The following is a 21,988-nucleotide window of genomic DNA, read 5'->3' as shown; positions in this document are numbered from 1 at the left end:
GAGGAGGCAGAGACCAAGGGCTGAGAACCAGGACACTCTACCTTTTAGAGGTCGTGTTAATGAAAAGGAACCTGCACAGAAGACTGAATAACAAGTGACTAGTGAAGCAGGAGGAGATCAACAGAGAATACTATCCTGGAAGTGAGCCTTGAGTGCATTCACATCACTCACAAGGAGGAGGAATGAGCAGATGGTGCCTGTGGTCTAGAAGGGTTGAGGTTAGGGTGGGTTCTGTCTGAGCAGGAAAAGACTTGTACTCCTGTGTGCGAGGGTGGAGAGACGGCTCAGGCTACTTTTAAGTTGGTCTGAGAGGGGCCCTGGGAAGATGATCATTTCAGCTAATGAGCCCTTGCTTACCCTAGAGAGGAGCGCCTGAAATGTGCTTCCTTCAGCTGCATCTCTCATAGTCTCTGCGCTGGCTTCTCCTGGGAATGAGGCCAGCCCAAGATGGCGGTCTGACTTCTCCTGCCAGGACTGTGTCATGGAGCAAAGAACTGGCACTGGCAGCTTCCCTGAGGGGGAGGGGTGGAATGAAATAGTCAGTCAACAGCTCAAGGCAAGATATGCGGGCTGGGTGGAGCCTGGAGAAATGGTCCAGTAGTCATTGCTGATATTTCTTCTCTGGGTCTCTTCTTGAATCTACAGCTTAGGCAATGCTCTTTCTGTGCTGACTTTAATGACTGATCTGGGGTTTTTCTAAAAAATGACAGCTGTGCTGACTTTGGCATTTCCTGGAATTAACACAGCACTTTGGTTCAGTTTAGTTCAATAAACTTGTAAAGCACCATTATGCCTCTATCTCTGAATAGAGATACTGAAACTGTTCCAGCCGTTAGCCAACCAGTTTCTTCTCCTCCTGTCTCTGCCACCCACCAACCTGCTGGTCAGTCCCCTACATTGTTTTTGGTTCAGCATCATCCTCTCCATCCCTTATCTCCCTCTCACTTTGGGTAACTTCAGTGCTGATGTGAATAAACTATCCAATGTCCTAACCTCACAGTACCTTAATCTCTGCAACTCTAGGGACATTCACCTCCTCTCCAATAAGTTACTCACACCCAAAGCTATCCCTTAGGCTTTCTCACAACCCAGATTCACTCCAATTTGGAAAACATAAACTCTAATATCCTACTTTCTGACCACAGTTTTGGTCCTTTTAATACCCTCATTCCTTTCTTCCCTGTACACCTATTCTTTGCCTTCCTACTGTACCTTTATCCTCATGAGTTTCCTCTTAATCTACCAGTGAAAGCCTTTTTCTCACTTCCTGCACTGTTCAGCCCAAACTCATGGACTGTCACTTCATCCCTTCACTAACCAGTATTCTAGTCCACGTGTCCTCAGCTGTACCCACACTGAAAACTCCACTCTGGATTAATCTGCCTATATTTTCTGCTCCAATGCCCAGAAAAATATCATATCAAGCTATTGTAGGAGTTAAATAAATTGATGCCCCTATCATTCACACTCTCCAGCCTTCCACAGGTGTCTTGCTGTGTCTATAGTCACTCTCAGCCGCAGACCATCATTATTCCAAGAGAAAATAAAGGCCATAAGAAAGGCACAGCCTTAACCTAGAACACCTTCACTGCAGTCTCCCTATGCCCACTGTTACAACCTTATCTATACTTCTACCCATCTGTCTCTCTTTCCTCCTATCCAAAGCTAAACTTCCATGTTCTCATTCTTACAAGTGTCCATCCCTTACCAGATCCTCAGAAATCTTACTCAACTTCAGTATCTCCTCTCTCCTATATTTTCAAGCTTCCCCCTCTTCCAATTCTTTCCAGAAAACCTATAACGAAGTTCAAGATTTCTACCATTAAAAAAAAAACACAGGGGGCTTCCCTGGTGGCGCAGTGGTTAGGAATCTGCCTGCCGATGCAGGGGACACAGGTTTAATCCCTAGTCTGGGAGGATCCCACATGCCACGGAGCAACTAAGCCCGTGCACCACAACTACTGAGCCTGCACTCTAGAGCCCACAAGCCACAACTACTGAGCCCATGCACCACAACTGTTGAAGCCTGTGCACCTAGAGCCTGTGCTCTGCAACAAAAGAAGCCACTGCAATGAGAAGCCCACGCACTGCAACGAAGAGTAGCTCCTGCTTGCTGCAACTAGAGAAAGCCCACGCGCAGCAACAAAGACCCAACACAGCCAAAAAAAAGAAAAAAACAAGAATAATGTTGCTGTTCCAAAGTGGGCAGCCTTTTAACCCATTAGATAAAGAGCAACCTTTAAAAAAAAAAAAAAAAAAGGCATTGGTTCAAGATGGCAGAGTAGAAGGACATGCACTCACTCCCTCTTGCGAGAGCACCAGAATCACAACTACCTGCTGAACAATCATCAACAGGAAGACACTGGAACTCACCAAAAAAGATACCCCACATCCAAAGACAAAGGAGAAGCCGCAGTTAGATGGTAGGAGGGGAGCAATCACAATAAAATCAAATCCCATAATGGCTGGGTGGGTGACTCACAAACTGGAGAACACTTATACTACAGAAGTTCACCCACTGCAATGAAGGTTCTCAGCCCCAAGTCAGACTTCCTAACCTGGGGGTCCAGTAACAGGAGGAGGAATTCCAAAAGAATCAGACTTTGAAGGCTAGCAGGATTTGATTGCAGGAGTTCAACAGGACTGGGGGAAACAGAGATTCCACTCCTGGAGGGCACACACAAAGTAGTGTGCACATCGGGACCCAGGGGAAGAAGCAGTGACCCCATAGGAGACTGAAACAGACCTACCTGCTAGTGTTGGAAGGTCTGCTGCAGAGACGGGAGGTGGCTGTGGCTCGCCGTGGGGACAAGGACACTGGCAGCAGAAGTTCTGGGAAGTACCACTTGGTGTGAGCCCTCCCAGAGTCTGCCATTAGCCCCCCCAAAGAGCTGGGTAGGCTCCAGTGCTGGGTCGCCTCAGGCCAAATAACCAACAGGGAGGGAACCCAGCCCCACCCATCAGCAGACAAGTGGACTAAAGTTTTACTGAGCTCTGCCCACCAGGGCAACACCCAGATCTACCCACCACCAGTGCCTCCTATCAGGAAGCTTGCACAAGCCTCTTAGTTAGCCTCATCCACCAGAGGGCAGACAGCAGAAGCAAGAAGAACTACAATTCTGCAGCCTGTGGAAAGAAAATCACATTCACAGAAAGATAGACAAAATGAAAAGGCAGAGGACGTTTTACCAGGTGAAAGAACAAGATAAAACCTCAGAAAAACAAGTAAATGAAGTGGAGATAGGCAACCTTCCAGAAAACGAATTCAGAATAATGATAGTGAAGATGATCCAGGACCTCAGAAAAAGAATGGAGGCAAAGATCAAGAAGATGCAAGAAATGTTTAACAAAGACCTAGAAGGATTAAAGAAAAAACACTTAGGGGCTTCCCTGGTGGCGCAGTGGTTGGGAGTCTGCCTGCCGATGCAGGGGATGTGGGTTTGTGCCCTGGTCTGGGAGGATCCCACATGCCGCGGAGCGGCTGGGCCCGTGAGCCATGGCTGCTGAGTCTGTGCGTCCAGAGCCTGTGCTCCACAACGGGAAAGGCCACAGCAGTGAGAGGCCCGTGTACCGCAAAAAAACCCAAAAAAAACCCAAACACTTAGAAGAATTAAAGAACAAACAGAGTTGAACAATACAATAACTGAAATGAAAAATACACTAGAAGGAATCAATAGCAGAATAACTGAGGCAGAAGGACAGATAAGGGACCTGGAAGACAGAATGGTGGAATTCACTGCCGCAGAACAGAATAAAGAAAAAAGAATGAAAAGAAATGAAGACAGCCTAAGAGACCTCTGGGACAACATTAAACGCACCAACATTCGCATCATAGGGGTCCCAGAAGGGGAAGAGAGAGAGAAAGGACCCAAGAAAATATATGAAGATATTATAGTCGAAAACTTCCCTAATATGGGGAAGGAGATAGCCACCCAAGTCCAGGAAGCACAGAGAGTTGCAGGCAGGGCAAACCCAAGGAGAAACATGCTGAGACACATAGGAATCAAACTGACAAAAATTAAAGACAAAGAAAAATTATTGAAAGCAGCAATGGAAAAATGACAAATAACATACAAGGGAACTCCCATAAGGTTAACAGCTGATTTCTCAGCAGAAACTCTACAACCAGAAGGGAGTGGCATGATATACTTAAAGTAATGAAAGGGAAGAACATACAACCAAGATTACTCTACCTGGAAAGGATCTCATTCAGATTCAATGGAGAAATCAAAAGCTTTGCAGACAAGCAACAGCCAACAGAATTCAGCACCACCAAACCAGCTCTGCAAGAAATGCTAAAGGAACTTCTCTAAGTGGGAAACACAAGAGAAGAAAAGGACCTACAAAAACAAACCCATAACAATTAAGAAAATGGTAATAGGAACATACATATTGATAATTACCTTAAACATGAAAAGATTAAATACTCCAACCAAAAGACACAGGCTTGCTGAATGGATACAAAAATAAGACGCATATATATGCTGTCTACAAGAGACCCACTTCAGACCTAGGGACACATGCAGACTGAAAGTGAGGGGATGGAAAAAGATATTCCATGCAAATGGAAATCAAAAGAAAGCTGGAGTAGCAATACTCATTTCAGATAAAATAGATTTCAAAATAAAGAATGTTACAAGAGACAAGGAAGGATACTATATAATGATCAAGGGGTCAATCCAAGAAGAAGATATAACAATTATAAATATATATGCACCCAACATAGGAACACCTCAATACATAAGGCAACTGCTAACAGCTATAAAAGAGAAAACCAACAGTAACACAATAATAGTGGGGGACTTTAACACCTCACTTACACCAATGGACAGATCACCCAAACAGAAAATTAATAAGGAAACACAAGCTTTAAATGACACAATAGACCAGATAGACTTAATTGATATTTATAGGACATTCTATCCAAAACAGCAGATTACACTTTTTCTCAAGTGCACACGGAACATTATCCAAGATAGATCACATCTTGAGTCACAAATCAAGCCTTGGTAAATTTAAGAAAATTGAAATCATATCAAGCGTCTTTTCCGAACACAATGCTACGAGATTAGAAATCAATTACAGAGAAAAAACCATAAAAAAACAAACACATGGAGGCTAAATAATATGTTACTAAATAACCAAGAGATCACTGAAGAAATCAAAGAGGAAATCAAAAAATACCTAGAGAAAATGAAAACATGACGATCCAAAACCTATGGGATGCAGCAAAAGCAGTTCTAAGAGGGAAGTTTATAGCAATATGATCCTACCCCCAAGAAACAAGGAAAATCTCAAATAAACAATCTAACCTTATACCTAAAGGAACTAGAGAAAGAAGAACAAACAAAACCTAAAGTTAGTAGAAGGAAAGAAATCATAAAGATCAGACCAGAAATAAATGAAATAGAAACAAAGAAAACAATAGCAAAGATCAATAAAAACCAAAGCTCGTTCTTTGAGAAGATAAACAAAATTGATAAACCTTTAACCAGACTCATCAAGAAAGAGAGGGAGAGGACTCAAATCAATAAAATTAGAAATGAAGAAGGAGAATTTACAATGGACACCGCAGAAATACAAAGCATCACTAGAGACTACTACAAGCAACTCTAAGCCAATAAAATGGACAACCTGGAAGAAATGGACAAATTCTTAGAAAGGTATAACCTTCCAAGACTGAACCAGGAAGAAATAGAAAATATGAACAGACCAATCATAAGTAATAAAATTGAAACTGTGATTAAAAATCTTCCAACAGGCTGAGGTCAAGATGACGGAGGAGTAAGATGTGGAGATCACTTTCCTCCACACAAATACATCTACGTGTGGAACAACTCCTGCAGAACACCTACCAAGCGCTGGCAGAAGACCTCAAACTTCCCAAAAGGCAAGAAACTCCCCACGTCCCTGGATAGGGCAAAAGAAAAAAGAAAAAACAGAGACAAAAGAATAGGGAGGGGACCTGCACCTCTGGGAGGGAGCTGTGAAGGAGGAAAAGTTTCCACACACTAGGAAGCCCCTTCACTGGCAGAGATGGTGGGGGGAGGGGGGGAAGGGGGGAAGCTTCAGAGCCATAGAGAAGAGCGCAGCAACAGGGGTGCAGAGGGCAAAGTGGAAAGATTCTTGCACAGAGGATCGGTGCCAAGCAGCACTCACCAGCCCGAGAGGCTTGTCTGCTCACCCGCTGGGGCTGGTGGGGGCTGGGAGCTGAGGCTTGGGCTTCAGAGGTCAGATTCCAGGGAGAGGACTGGGGTTGGCTGCGCGAGCACAGCCAGAAGGGGGATAGTGCACCACAGCTAGCCGGGATGGAGTCGGGAAAAAGTCTGGAACTGCCGAAGAGGCAAGAGACAGCTGTTTCCGGGTGAGCGAAGAGAGGGGATTCAGAGCACCGCCTAAACAAGCTCCAGGGACGGGCGTGAGCCGCGGCTATCAGCGCGGACCCCAGAGACGGGCATGAGACGCTAAGGCCGCTGCTGCCGCCACCAAGGGGCCTGTGTGCGAGCACAGGTCACTATCCACACCGCTCTTCCGGGGAGTCTGTGCAGCCCGCCACTGCCAGGGTCCCGGGATCCAGGGACAACTCCCCCGGGAGAACGCACGGAGCGCTTCAGGCTGGTGCAATGTCACACCGGCCTCTGCCGCTGCAGGCTCGCCCCGCACTCCGTGCCCCTCCCTCCCTCTAGCCTGAGTGAGCCAGAGCCCCCGAAGCAGCTGCTCCTTTAACTCCGTCCTGTCTGAGCGAAGAACAGACGCGCTCAGGCAGCCTACACGCTGAGGCGGGACCACATCCAAAGCTGAACCCCAAGAACTGTGCGAACAAAGAAGAGAAAGGAAAATTTCTCCCAGCAGTCTCAGGAGCACCGGATTAAATCTCCACAGTCAACTTGATGTACCCAGAATCTGTGGAATACCTGAATAGACAACGAATCATCCCAAAACTGAGGTGGTGGACTTTATGTGATTTCGTCGGTATAGCTTTGCTTTTACCATTTGTCCTAGGGTTCTGTCTGTCCGTTGTTGTTGTTTTTTTAAATAGTTTTTAGCGCTTGTTATCATTGGCAGATTTGGTTTTTGGTTTGGTTTCTCTCTTCCTTCTTTCTTTTTTTTATTACTTTTTAATTTTAATAATTAAAAAAATATTTTGTAATACCTTTATTTTATTTTTTTCTTTATTTCTTGTTTTAATTCTCCCTTTTCTTCTGAGCTGTGTGGCTGACAGGGTCTTGGTTCTCTGGCTGGGTGTCAGGCCTGTGCCTCTGAGGTGGGAGAGCCGAGTTCAGGACACTGGACTGCGAGAGACCTCTCAGCTCCATGTAATATCAAACGGCGAAAGCTCTCCCAGAGATCTTCCTCTCAACGCTAAGACTCAGCTCCACTCAACGACCAGCAAGCTACAGTGCTGGACACCCTATGCCAAACAACTAGCAAGACAGGAACACAACCCCACCCATTAGCAGAGAGGTTGCCTAAAATCATAAGAAGTTCACAGACACCCCAAAACACACCACCAGACACGGTTCTGCCCACCAGAAAGACAATATCCAGCCTCATCCACCAGAACACAGGCACCAGTCCCCTCCACGAGGAGGCCTACACAACCCACTGAAACAACCTTACCCACTGGGGCAGACACCAAAAACAATGGGAACTATGAACCAGCAGCCTGCGAAAAGGAGACACAAAACATAGTAAGTTAAGCAAAATGAGAAGACAGAGAAACATACAGCAGATGAAGGAGCAAGGTAAAAACCCACCAGACCAACAAACGAAGAGGAAATAGGCAGTCTATCTGAAAAAGAATTCAGAGTAATGTTAGTAAAGATGATCCAAAATCTTGGAAACAGAATGGAGAAAATACAAGAAATGTTTAACAAGGACCTAGAAGAACTAAAGAGCAAACAAACAATGATGAACAACACAATAAATGAAATTTAAAATTCTCTAGAAGGAATCAATAGCAGAGTAACTGAGGCAGAAGAACGGATAAGTGACCTGGAAGATACAATAGTGGAAATAACTACCACAAAGCAGAATAAAGAAAAAAGAATGAAAAGAATTGAGGACAGTCTCAGAGACTTCTGGGGCAACATTAAACGCACCAACATTCGAATTATAGGGGTCCCAGAAGAAGAAGAAAAAAGAAAGGGACTGAGAAAATATTTGAAGAGATTATAGTTGAAAACTTCCCTAATATGGGAAATGAAATAGTCAGTCAAGTCCAGGAAGTGCAGAGAGTCCCATACAGGATAAATCCAAGAAGAAACACGCCAAGACACATATTAATCAAACTATCAAAAATTAAATAGAAAGAAAAAAATATTAAAAGCAGCAAGGAAAGACAACAAATAACATACAAGGGAATCCCCATAAGGTTAACAGTTGATCTTTCAGCAGAAACTCTGCAAGCCAGAAGGGAGTGGCAGGACATATTTAAAGTGATGAAAGGGAAAAAGCTACAACCAAGATTACTCTACCCAGCAAGGATCTCATTCAGATTCGACGGAGAAATTAAAACCTTTATAGACAAGCAAAAGCTAAAAGAATGCAGCACCACCAAACCAGCTTTACAACAAATGCTAAAGGAACTCCTCTAGGCAAGAAACACAAGAGAAGGAAAAGACCTACAATAACAAACCCAAAACAGTTAAGAAAATGGTAATAGGAACATACATATCGATAACTACCTTAAATGTAAGTGGATTAAATGCTCCAACCAAAAGACATAGACTGGCTGAATGGATACAAAAACAAGACCCATATATATGCTGTCTACAAGAGACCCATTTCAGACCTAGGGACACATACAGACTGAAAGTGAGGGGATGGAAAAAGATATTCCTTGCAAGTGGAAATCAAAAGAAAGCTGGAGTAGCAATTCTCATATCAGACAAGTAGACTTTAAAATAAAGACTATTACAAGAGACAAAGAAGGACACTACATAATGATCAAGGGATCAATCCAAGAAGAAAATATAACAATTGTAAATCTTTATGCAGCCAACATAGGAGCACCTCAATACATAAGGCAAATACTAACAGCCATAAAAAGAGAAATCGACAGTAACACAATCATAGTAGGGGACTTTAACACCTCACTTACACCAATGGACAGATCATCCAAAATGAAATTAAATAAGGAAACACAAGCTTTAAATGACATATTAAACAGGATGGACTTAATTGATATTTATAGGACCTTCCATCCAAAAACAACAGAATACAGTTTCTTCTCAAGTGCTCATGGAACATTCTCCAGGATAGGTCATATCTTGGGTCACAAATCAAGTCTTAGTAAATTTAAGAAAATTGAAATTGTATCAAGTATCTTTTCTGACCACAATGCTATGAGACTAGATATCAATTACAGGAAAAAATCTGTAAAAAATACAAACACATGGAGGCTAAACAATACACTACTAAATAACCAAGAGATCACTGAAGAAATCAAAGGGGAAATCAAAAAATACCTAGAAACAAATGACAATGAAAACACGATGACCCAGAACCTATGGGATGCAGCAAAAGCAGTTCTAAGAGGGAAGTTTATAGCAATACAATCCTACCTCAAGAAACAACAAACATCTCAAATAAACAACCTAACCTTACACCTAAAGCAATTAGAGAAAGAAGAACAAAAAAACCCCAAAGTTAGCAGAAGGAAAGAAATCATAAAGATCAGATCAGAAATAAATGAAAAAGAAATGAAGGAAACAATAGCAAAGTTAAATAAAACTAAAAGCTGGTTCTTTAAGAAGATAAACAAAATTGATAAACCATTAGCCAGACTCATCAAGAAAAAAAAGAAGATGCAAATCAATAGAATTAGAAATGAAAAAGGAGAAGTAACAACTGACATTGCAGAAATACAAAGGATCATGAGAGATTACTACAAGCAACTATATGCCAATAACATGGACAACCTTGGAAAAATGGACAAATTCTTAGAAAAGCACAACCTTCCAAGATTGAACCAGGAAGAAATGGAAAATATAAACAGACCAATCAAAAGCACTGAAATTGCAACCGTGATTAAAAGTCTTCCAACAGGGCTTCCCTGGTGGCTCAGTGGTTGAGAGCCCGCCTGCCGATGCAGGGGACACGGGTTCGTGCCCTGGTCTGGGAGGATCCCACATGCTGCAGAGCGGCTGGGCCTGTGAGCAATGGCCACTGGGCCTGCGCGTCCGGAGCCTGTGCTCCGCAGCAGGAGAGGTCACAACAATGAGAGGCCCGTGTACCGCAAAAAAAAAAAAAAAAAAGTCTTCCAACAAACAAAAGTCCAGGGCCAGATGACATCGCAGGCAAATTCTATCAAACATTTAAAGAAGAGCTAACACCTATCGTTCTCAAACTCTTCCAAAATGTAGCAGAGGAAGGAACACTCCCCAACTCATTCTACGAGGCCATCATCACCCTGATACCAAAACCAGACAAAGAAGTCACAAAGAAAGAAAACTACAGACCAATATCACTGATGAACATAGATGCAAAAAACCTCAACAAAATACTAGCAAACAGAATCCAACAGCACATTAAAAGGATCATACACCATGGTCAAGTGGGGTTTATCCCAGGAATGCAAGTATTCTTCAATATACACAAATCAATCAATGTGATAAAACATATTAACAAACTGAAGGAGAAAAACAATATGACCATCTCAATAGATGCAGAAAAAGCTTTTGACAAAATTCAACACCCATTTATGATTAAAAAAAATCCTCCAGAAATTAGGCATAGAAGAAACTTACCTCAACATAATAAAGGCCATATACGACAAACCCACAGCTAACATCATTCTCAGTGGTGAAAAACTGAAACCATTTCCTCTAAGATCAGGAATAAGACAAGGTTGTCCCTCTCACCACTATTATTCAACATAGTTTTGGAAGTTTTAGCCACAGCAATCAGAGAAGAAAAAGAAATAAAAGGAATACAAATTGGAAAAGAAGAAGTAAAACTGTCACTTTTTGCAGATGACATGATACTATACATAGAGAATCCTAAAGATGCTACCAGAAAACTACTATAGCTAATACAGGATACAAAATTAATGCACAGAAATATCTTACATTCCTATACACTAATGATGAAAACTCTGAAAGAGAAATTAAGGAAACAATTCCATTTACCATTGCAACAAAAAGAATAAAATGGGCTTGCCTGGTGGCACATTGGTTGAGAATCTGCCTGCCAATCCAGGGGACACAGGTTCAAGCCCTGGTCTGGGAAGATTCTACATGCCGCGGAGCAACTAGGTCCCTGAGCCACAACTACTGAGCCTGCGTGTCTGGAGCCTGTGCTCCGCAACAAGAGAGGCCGCGATAGTGAGAGGCCCACACACCGCGATGAAGAGTGGCCCCAACTTGCCGCAACTAGTGAAAGCCCTCACACAGAAATGAAGACCCAACACAGCCATAAATAAATAAATAAATATGTTAAAAACAAGAATAAAATATCTGGGAATAAACCTACCTAAGGAGACAAAAGATTTGTGTGCAGAAAATTATAAGACACTGATGAAAGAAATTAAAGATGATACAAACATATAGAGAGATATACCATGTTCTTGGATTGGAAGAATCAACATTGTGAAAATGACTATGCTACCCAAAGCAATCTACAGATTCAATGCAATCCCTATCAAACTATCAATGGCATTTTTCACAGAACTAGAACAAAAATTTCACAATTTGTACAGGAACACAAAAGACCCCTAATAGCCAAAGCAATCTTGAGAAAGAAAAACGGAGCTGGAGGAATCAATCAGTCTCCCAGACTTCAGACTATATTACAAAGCAACAGTAATCAAGACAGTATGGTACTGGCACAAAAACAAATATAGATCAATGAAACAGGATAGAAAGCCCAGAGATAAACCTACACACATATGATCACCTTATTTTTAATAAAGGAGGCAAGAATATACAATGGAGAAAAGACAGTCTCTTCAATAAGTGGTGCTGGGAAAACTATACAGCTACATATAAAAGAATGAAATTAGAACACTCCCTAACACCATACACAAAAATAAACTCAAAATGGATTAGAGACCTAAATGTAAGACTGGACACTATAAAACTCTTAGAGGAAAACATAGGAAGAACACTCTTTTTTTTTTTTTTTTTTTTTTTTGCAGTACGTGGGCCTCTCACTGTTGTGGCTTCTCCCATTGCGGAGCACAGGCTCCGGATGCGCAGGCTTAGCGGCCATGGCTCACGGGCCCAGCTGTTCCACAGCATGTGGGACCTTTCCGGACCGGGTCACGAACCCGTGTCCCCTGCATCAGCAGGTGGACTCTCAACCACTGTGCCACCAGGGAAGCCCAAAGAACACTCTTTGACATAAATCACAGCAAGTTCTTTTTAGATCTACCTCCCAGAGTAATGGAAGTAAAAACAAAAAATAAACAAATGGGACCTAATGAAACTTAAAAGCTTTTGCAAAGCAAAGAAAACTACAAACAAGACAAAAAGACAACACTCAGAATGGGAGAAAATATTTGTAAATTAGTCAAAGGACAAAGGATTATTCTCCAAAATATATAAACAGCTCATGCAGCTCAATATTAAAAAAAAAAAACACAATCCAAAAATGGGCAGAAGACCTAAATAGACATTTCTCCAAAGAAGACATACAGATGGTCAAGAAGCACATGAAAAGCTGCTCAACATCACTAATTATTAGAGAAATGCAAATCAAAACTACAATGAGGTATCACCTCACACCAGTTAGAATGGGCATCATCAGAAAATCTATAAACAACAAATGCTGGAGAGGGTGTGGAGAAAAGGGAACCCTCTTGTACTCACTGTTGTTGGGAATGTAAATTGATACAGCCACTATGGAGAACAGTATAAAGGTTCCTTAAAAAAACAAAAATAAAATTACCATATGACCCAGCAATCCCACTACTGGGCATATACCCAGAGAAACCATGATTCAAAAAGACACATGCACCCCAATGTTCATTGCAGCACTATTTACAATAAACAGGTCATGGAAGCAACCTAAATGCCCATTGACAGACGAATGGATAAAGAAGATGTGGTACATATATACAATGGAATATTACTCAGCCATAAAAAGGAACGAAATTTGGTCATTTGTAGAGACGTGGATGGATCTACAGACTGTCATACAGAGTGAAGTAAATCAGAAAGGGAAAAACAAATATCGTATATTAATGCATATATGTGGAACCTAGAAAAATGGTACCGATGAACCAGTTTGCAGGGCAGAGATAGAGACACAGATATAGAGAACAAACGTATGGACACCAAGGGGGGAAAGTGGTGGGGGTGTGGGTAGTGGTGGTGGGATGAATTGGGAGATTGGGATTGACATATATACACTAATATGTATAAAATAGATAACTAATAAGAACCTGCTGTATAAAAAATAAATAAAATAAAATCCAAAACGAAAAGAGAAAACATACAGATGGCAAATAAGCACGTGAAAAGATGCTCCACATCATATGTCATCAGGGAGATGCAAGGTAAAACAACAATGAGACACCACTCCACACCTATTAGCATGGCCAAAACCCAGAGCACTGACAACATGAAAGGCTGGTGAGGATGTGGAGCAATAGGAACTCTCATCATTGCTGGCGGGAACGCAAAAATGGTGCAGCCACTTCGGAAGACATTTTGGTGCTTTCTTAAAAAACTAAACAGTTTTACCAGACGATCCAGCAATCACACTCCTTGGTATTTATCCAAAAGAAATGAAAACTTATGTTCACACAAAAACCTGCACAGAGATGTGTATAGCAGCTTTATTCATAATTGCCAAACAGAAGCAACCAAAAGATGTCTTTCAGTCCTTCAGTGATGAATAAATAAAATATGGTACATTCAGACAATGGAATATTATTCAAGGCCAAAAAGAAATGAGCTATCAAGCCATGAAAAAAATATGGAGAAACCTCAAATGCATATTACTAAGTCAAAGAAGCCAATCTGAAGAGGATTTCAACTGTAGGACATTCTGCAAAGGTAAAACTATGGAGAAAGTAAAAAGATCAGTGGTGCCAGAGCCTGGGGAAGGGGAAGGAGGGATGAATATGGGGGGTGGGTGCACAGAGGATTTTTTAGGGCAGTGGAACTATTCTGTGTGATACTATTATGGTGGATTCATGTCATTTTACATTTGTGCAAACCCACAGAACGTACAATACTCAGAATGACACTGATGTAAACTGTGGGCTTTAAGTGATTATGACATGTCAGTGTAGGTTCATCATTTGTAACAAATGTCCACACTCTGGGGATGCTGATGCTGGGGGAGGCTGTGGATCTGGGGGGCCGGGGGCAGGGGGCATATGGGAAATCTCTGTACCTTCCTCTCAATTTTGCTGTGAACTTTAAACTGTTCTAAAAAATTGTCTTAAAAAAATAATGACAGTAGTGAAGGCAGAAATAAAACAGTCAATTCAACAATTATAGTTGGTGATTTTGATACACCTCTCTCAATAATTGTTAAAATAGCTAGATAGAAAATCATTGAGTATATAGAGAACCTGAACAGCACTATCAACCAGCTTGACCTAACTGACACATAGAAAACATGTCACCCTGCAACATCAGAACACATTTTGGACTTCCCTGGTGGCGCAGTGGTTAAGAATCCACCTGCCAGTGCAGGGGACACGAGTTCAAGCCCTGGTCCAGGAAGATCCCACATGCCACAGAGCAAGTAAGCCCGTGCGCCACAACTACTGAGCCTGCACTCTAGAGCCCGTGAGCTAAAGCTGCTGAAGCCCGCGCACCTAGAGCCCGTGCTCAGCAAGAAGAAAAGCCACCATAATGAGAAGCCCACGCATCGCAATGAAGAGTAGCCCCCACTCGCCACAACTAGAGAAAGCCTGTGTTCAGCAACAAAGACCCAACACAGGGACTGCCGTAGTGGCACAGTGGTTAGGAATCTGCCTGCCAGTGCAGGGGACATGGGTTCGAGCCCTGGTCCAGGAAGATCCCACATGCTGTGGAGCACCTAGGCCTGTGTGCAACAACTACAGAGCCCGTGCTATAGAGCCCGCGAGCCACAACTACTGAGCCTGCATGCCACAACTACTGAAGCCCGCACACCTAGAGCCCATGCTCCTCAACTAGATAAGCCACCTCTTTGAGAGGCCAGCGCACCACAACGAAGAGTAGCCCCCACTCACCACAACTAGAGAAGGCCCGCGCTCAGCAGCAAGGACCCAATGCAGCCAAAAATAAATAAATAAATAAATTTATTAAAAAAAAAAAAAAGACCCAACACAGCCAAAAATAATTTTTTTAAAAAGCTGGTTTATATTTTTTTAAAAAAATACCCTTTTTTTGGTCAAATATATATGGAACATTCTATAGGATAGACACATGACTGGGCATAAAATGAGTCTTAATAAATGTAAAAGGATTAATATCAGATCAAGTATGTTCTCTATCCACAGTGCAATTAAATTAGAAATCAACAAGAAATTTTGGAAATTCCCAAATATTTGAAAGTTAACACACTTCAAACATGGTTCATAGAAGAAAGCACAAGGGAAATTTTAGAAAATATCTGGAACTGTATGAAAATGAAAACACAACGTGTAAACACATTTGAGAAGCAGCTAAAGCAGTGTTTATAGGGAAATTTATAGCATTGGGTACTTACATTAGAAGAAAAGAAAGATTTTGAATCAGTGGTTTAAGTTCCACCTTAAGAAATTAGAAAAAGACAATTAAATCAAACCCAAAGAATGTGAAAGAAGGAAAAAGACTACAAATCAGAAATCAGTGGACCAGAACACAAAATAGAGCAAAGTAAAAAAAATAAATAAGAGAAAAAAAATCAATGAAACCAAAAGCTGTTTGGTTTTTTTTTTTGCGGTATGCGGGCCTCTCACTGTTGTGGCCTCTCCCGTTGCGGAGCACAGGCTCCGGACGCGCAGGCTCAGTGGCCATGGCTCACGGGCCCAGCCGCTCCGTGGCATGTGGGATCTTCCCAGACCGGGGCACGAACACGTGTCCCTGCATCAGCAGGCAGACTCTCAACCACTGCGCCACCAGGGAAGCCCCAAAAGCTGTTTTTTTTAAGATCAGTAAAATTGATAAACCTCTTGACAGACTGATAAGAAAGAGAAAAGACATAAATTACCAACATTGAGAATGAAAGAGAAGACATCATCAGTTCTAATGATCAGGCAAGGATGTTTGCTCTCGCTGCTTCTATTCAAAAACGTACTAAAGGGACTTCCCAGGTGGCACCAGTGGTTAAGACTCCACACTCCCAATTCAGGGAGACCAGGTTAGATCCCTGGTCAAGGAACTAGATCCCACATGCATGCCGCAACTAAGAGTTCGCATGCCGCAAATAAAGAGACAGTGAGCCACAACTAAAGGAGCCCGCCTGCTGCAACTAAGACCCAATGCAACCAAATAAATAAATATTTAAAAAAAAAGAAAACCTGAGGGAATTTTTAAAAATGTACTAAATATCCTAGCCAGTACAATAAGACAAGAAAAAAAGAAATAAAAGACATATAATGTTAATATTCTAAAATGTGATCATCTATGTAAAAAATTTGAAGATCACAGGATACAAGATCAATATACAAAAATAAATACATGTATTTCATATATTTCATAAGTGTATATGAAAATCTATGAAACATTGCTGATAGAAATATTTTAAAACCCAAATAAATGGAGAGATGTAGAGTGCTTATGGATCAGAAGACTCAATATTGCTAAGATGTCAACACTGTAAAGTCAGTCTATAAAGTCAGTGCAATCCCATTCAATACCCTAGTAAGTTTGGGGGGTTTTTTTTGGTAGAATTAATAAGCTGCTTCTAAAATTCAAAGAGAAATGCAAAGGACCAACAACAGTCAAAACTATTTTGAAAAAGAACAAAGTGATTTCAAGACTTACTATAATGTTAACAGTAATCAAGACAGTGTAGCATTTATGTAAGGACAGAGATACAGATCACTGAAATAGAATAGAGGGTCCAGAAATAGACTCAAGTATATTTTCAATTGATTTTTAACAACGGTGCCAAGGTTACCTTTCAACAATTTAATATCTGTGTGCAAAAACATGAGTCTCAACCCTTACTTCATACCATATGCAAAAGTTAACTCAAAATGGATCATTGACCTAAATGTCAGAATTAAAAGCATAAAACTTCCAGAAAAAAAAATAAGCAAAAATATTTGTGACCTTGGGTTAGGGAAAGATTTATGAGATAGGGCAAAAATTCATGGACCATAGAGGAAAAAATAGATAAATTGGACTTCTGCAAAATTAAAAATATTGCTCTTCAAATGACATTAAGAAAATGAAAAGGCAAGCTACAGACTAAGAAAAAATATTTTACAGACACACACACAACTTGGTTTAAAAAATGGATGAAAGATTTGAACACATATTTTACCATATCATTAAACATCAAGGAAATGAAAATTTACACTAAAATGAGATGTCACTACAAACCCACTAGAATAACTAAACTTAAAAAGATTTACAGCATCAAGTATTGGCAAGGGCATGGAACAACTGGATTCTCATACCGTGCTGCCAAGTGGTACAGCCAGTTTGGAGAACTGGGAGTTTTCTTATAAAGTTAAACACATATATACTTACCATCTGATGCAGCAATATCATTCTTGAATTTATCCAAAAGGAATGAAAATGTATATCCACAGAAACACTTATATGCAAATGTTCATAGCAGCCTTAATCACCATAGCCACAAACTGAAACAAATCAACTGTCTATCTACTAGTTATTGAATAAATAAATCGTGGCATAATCATACAATGGAATACTACTCAGCAGCAGAAAAGAATGGACTGCTGATATACTCAACAGCACAGATGAATATCAAAGCATTACATTGGATAAGAGAAGCCAGACACAAAAAGGTACACACTGTATGTATGACACCATTTTTACAAAATTCCAGAAGAGGTGAAACAGTGATAAAAAGCAGATCAATGGCTGCAAAAAGCTGGAGGTTGGGGAGGTGGTTGAATAGAAATGATCATGAGGGAACTTTCTGGAGTGATGGAAATGCTTTATATTTTTGCTGTGGTAGTGTTTACATGACTGTACACATTTCTCAAAACTCACTGAATTTTCCACTTAAAATTGGTGAATTTTATTATATGTAAATTATACCTCAATAAGCTGATTGAAAAAAAAAGAAGTCCTTAACCAGGAAAATTGGATACGAATGATACCCTGCCTAAGGAAGAAGTGCCTTTCATAACACTGATCTAATTTCAATAAGCCTCATGCTATCACTTGAAAGATCAGTAATGAAGATATAACATCAACTGATTTAAAACCTTAGATGTAAAGTCGTCACTAGCCATATTAGCTTCTCAAAAATATCTCAAGTACTAAAAATAAAAATGTTTACATTAGATTATATTACTTTTCACACATTTATTTGCTTCTTTGAAACAAAAGCAATTAAATTAATTTGAATTAATAAATTTCAACCGTTGTGTGGGGTAGGGAAACCTATTCATTGGGAGAAGGAGGCTCTGGAAATTGTCACTTGAGTTAAAGAAAAGTATACTGTGCACCTAAGACATTCTGGTCCCTGTGCTGAGGACCCCTCCACCAAAGAGGTGACAATCTACAGGAAGAAATGGAATTGCAAACACAATTACAATTCAATGTGATGAACAGTGATAAGAACATGTACAGGGCGCTGTAATACTGAAAAACACAATAATGAGCTCTGAGGATGTAGAGATGGAGTCAGCAGGGAAGCCTTTAGAGGGTAGATGAAACCTGATGACAGAAGGTAAATATTCCCAAGGGACCCTGAGGCGGTTCTATGCCAAATGAAAGGGGTAATAAGGGACACTGGAAAAAATGAAATCTTGCTATTTGTGACAACCTGGATGGACCTCTCGGGCACTGAGCTAAATGAAATAAGTCAGTATACTCTCTCTTATATGTGGAATCTAAAACAACAACAACAACTGGACAAACAAAAACAAGCTCAAAGATCCAGATAACTGATTGATTTTTGCCAGAGACTAAGTGGGGGTGGGGGTGGGAGAAATGGGTGAACCGTTGTTGTTGTTTTTGTTTAGTTTAAATAAATTTAATTTTTTAATGACTGAATGAGAAAAAGGGGAAAAAGAAGGGGCATTAGCTAATGTAACTGTCATCCCATCTGGAACAACCTGGGAAATTAATTGCAAGAATATGCACCTGCTTCAACCCTATGACTTCCCAGCAGGACTTTTCTTCTGTAATTCAATATTATTCTAAAAGTATTGCCATCTCTCAGGCAGTACTGGGTTACACCCCCCAGGCCAATCAAGCTGTGACTTTCAGTAGGTTGTCCTGGGGAAGGGAATCTGTTCAGAGGTGAATATCTAGAAAATATGGCAAACAGAAATAAAAAACAAACAAAAAACTCCCATGTAAATTCCTGAAAGTACGAAAACATGCCTACCTTCCCTACTCAGAAACAAAAGAAAGGAAAAGCACCACAATAATACAGTTGAAAGGTGCCTCAGTCACTGCAGGCACAGGAAAATTGTATGCAAACATGTAATGGCCTCCATTCTGCACACCTGGAAGCGGATCGGAGCAGCCCCTTGGAGCCAATACCAAACCTACCAAAGAGCAGTCCTGGATATCCACCTGGCCTTGGCTACTAGCTCTAAGAGGGAAACAGGTAACACCAGCACAAACCCCAGATCAATAGTTCTTGAGGCTCTTTTCCTCTTTCCACGCCAGTTGCATGTATAATTCTGTAATCAGGCACAGTGAGACCCCATGCTCCGAGCGATGTGGCACCCTCTCTCCTCTCATTGAGAATGACTGCCCTGATGCACAGGAATGCAATAGAAAACTGAATGCTGAACAAATAGTTAAGTGAGATAAAACCCTAACTAGAAAAACCCTAATACAAAACCCCGGCAAATATCCATACATCAGCCTCCTATATCTCACCTCCAATCTCCTAAATCGTCGTATTCATTTTATTATTCCTCCATGTGGATCAGGAAGAATCAATTCATTTATTTGTGTTCAAATACACTTCTCGGTTCCCCCATAAGGAACAGCCCCCATTGATGGGTAGTTGTCACTAAAAGGTGGAGTCACAATGGGCCAGGCAGGCCTAGAATGGGCACAGCAGGGCAGTTGCCATCTTGTTTATACACCAAGGGAATGACCTCTAAGCAAGCAACAGCCATCAGATTAGTAATAAAAGGAAACTGTCAGGCACTCCGAGATGGCAAGTCACGCCATCTGGTGGAATCAACAGTGCATCTCTAGAAACTCAAAGCCAACCTGCCGAAAAAGGAGTAGAACTGAAATTTCTGGTGTGGTGGGAAAAATACTTTGGTACGCTAGTACAATACTTTGGTACTCTTTAATTCTGGAAAAGAAAGGTCTCAGCTGATTTGCTCACATATTAACTTCATAAATTAACATGCACCTTGTTAATGACACTCAACTTAATTGATGCGGTATCCCTAAGCACAAATTTCAATTACAATTGAAATTTGTAATTACATTCTACAAATTTAGAGCTTACTACAGCTTCTCCCTAAGGACCCTTCAGTTCTGTGATTCCGTATCATCTATGGCTGAGGCACATTGGATTCTAATCAGACATGGCTGTGCTGATGAACTCTCAGTAAAGGCTATATGGGAACTCACTTTAGGAAAAGTTATTAACTCATTCAACAAATATCTGTTGACTATCTATAATGTGCCAGCAACAGTCCTAGGCTGTGAATATAATTTTAAAAGGTAAAGATAGTGGGAAAAAGGGGTTGGAGGGTAGGGTGGTCAGAGGTCTCTTGGAGATGATATTTGAGATCCAAACAGTCTTCTCATGATGAAATTTGTTTTTAAAAACAACCATTCCAGAACATATATCTAGATGAGCCTTTTTCAAAATTCTTTTGGGACTTCTCTCTGGTTTTTGCCTTCGAAGCCAGTGTGTGAAGCCCATTAGGAAAAACAGGCTTACCTCAAAGCAGCATAATCCAGCTTTAGTACCACCTTTCTTTGACCCTAAACATCTTTGGGATATTTCTTAAAGTTAATCCAGTCTCAGTGTATATAACCTAGCATTTTGGTGGGGAAATGTGCAATAAGTGTCTTCTTGATGGATAGTATTGCTAATGAACACACCTCTGGCAACTGTGCTGTTCTTTTGCTGTGAAAGTCCTCATCCCTCTTCTTCTAGGTAAGGATCTATGAAACAGTAGTGAAAATAGCAAACAAAGGCAGGAGGAAAGTGGCAGAAAAGGATAGTACTGAGACAAAGGGAGGGGTAATGGATTAAAGAACAAAACCTGAACAATCGCTCCAGAGCGTCTTCATAGTTCAGCTTTCTAGACCTATGTTTTCATTAGATCTCCAGGGTATCCTCTCCGTGGGTCAAGCAACCCACTTTCCATAAATCTAGTTTCCCCTATCTTTCCCTGGTGAAATTAAGGAGTCGGCCGATGGTAAAACAATGATGTGACTCAAATTGTTACACAGTACTACCACCTCCACCGTGTTCTCCATTCCACATGTAGAATTATTTCTAACTTCCCTGATGTCAAAACTGTCACTAATACGTATTAACTGAAAGCACTATAGGTCTTGTATGAATCCTCAAAGTGAGCAGGGTTAGATCTATTTATCCTATTTATTACACCTATTTTTGCAGAGCTTGATATCATGCTTCCTTTGTATTTTAAAGTCATAATTAACCAATAAAAACTTAGTCTCAATGGAGCAAATCCAGGCAGAAAAAGACTTTTTTTGTATTGACCAAAGCATTCAACTAAGTCCATAAGAATCCTGAGAAACAATGTAGGTATATTCCAAATAGCCAACATTCGTGTCATAATCAGTTGAATGAAGAAATATCAAAACCTCTTCATGCACATAAAAAGAAATTAAGTCTCTTAGCTCAAAGAGGTATGCTGAGCAACGTACTTACTCTTTAGAATGTACCAGATGTCTTT

The sequence above is a fragment of the Pseudorca crassidens genome, chromosome 2, assembly GCF_039906515.1.
Source record: "Pseudorca crassidens isolate mPseCra1 chromosome 2, mPseCra1.hap1, whole genome shotgun sequence".
NCBI classification, from domain to species: domain Eukaryota; kingdom Metazoa; phylum Chordata; class Mammalia; order Artiodactyla; family Delphinidae; genus Pseudorca; species Pseudorca crassidens.
This window is presented reverse-complemented; position numbering follows the sequence as displayed.